At 47.2% G+C, this 1,035-nt stretch overlaps 1 pseudogene; it reads left to right on the forward strand.

The window, feature by feature from the left end:
- The window catches only part of LOC101356198 (bridging integrator 2 pseudogene), a 1,715-nt pseudogene extending 1,092 nt beyond the window's left edge, over positions 1-623 (forward strand).
- The last annotated feature ends 412 nt before the right edge of the window (positions 624-1,035 follow it).

The following is a 1,035-nucleotide window of genomic DNA, read 5'->3' on the forward strand; positions in this document are numbered from 1 at the left end:
GGAAGTTTTCTCTTGTTCCTCAGCTCTATCACCAAGCAGAGCCCTAATCCCTTCAAAGCGGCCTTCTTCATCTCTTCTAGAAGTAGTCCTCTGAACCTGCACCACGAGTGAAGGATCTGAACAACCAAAGAAGAGAGCCTCTCCCTCAAGAACCTCAGTGCCCCCTAGTAGTCCTCCTCCACCCAGAGCCACTCCAAGCCCCAGGCTTTCCTCAGGGAACATACCCTTCAGCCCTACTGCCTCTGAAGGAAGTTCACCCACCAACTCCAGGGCTTTCTTGGGGACTGGGACTCCCAGTCCTAGGGCCTCCATACAGGCATCTCCTGATCCAGAGCCACAAGAGAAGCCAAAGAACTCCTGAGGCCAGAGAAATGGAAATCTCCCACAATCTGGACCTAGAAGAACTTTGTACTCCCTCTACCTTGATGATCTCTCAGGTTTTTTCAGAGCCTAGTGAGGCAGGGAAGATAGAAGACAAGGAAGAGAATAATCAGCTTACCTCAGGTGACTCCCCTGAGTGCCAAGGCCTTCAGCTTCAAGTCTGTGCAGTTGCAGGACAGAGCAGTGTCATAGCACCTGAGCTTCAAAAAGAAGCATCTTCAAGTTAAAATGCACAACTCTGAAGATAAACTGCCAAGACCCCTCCCCATCCCCCCACACACACACTCACACACATCTCCCCAGAAAAGCTCTCTAACCAGGCCTTTGGAGTTATGGGGTGGCCAGAGGCTGTAGGTCAGAGAGTCATTAGATCCAGCACTCATTTCTAGGTTCCTATACAGTATGAATGCTGCTGGTAGTCTCTAAGGACATAGCATTAACAGAGGCTGAAGAACAGCCTTATGGGAGGGAGGGAGTCAGGTTTGGAAGAAGAGAATGTTAGACTCAGGGATATTTAATTCAGGTTTTAGAATTATTTTTAATAGTAAGACCTTATATATACATATTAATTTAAAATGGGGCTATAATGACCATAAAAAGCAGAAGCATCTATAGACATACTTGTCCACACAGGGACACATAACCACATAGACT

The sequence above is a fragment of the Trichechus manatus genome, unplaced genomic scaffold (genome assembly GCF_000243295.1).
Source record: "Trichechus manatus latirostris isolate Lorelei unplaced genomic scaffold, TriManLat1.0 scaffold00022, whole genome shotgun sequence".
NCBI lineage: Eukaryota > Metazoa > Chordata > Mammalia > Sirenia > Trichechidae > Trichechus > Trichechus manatus.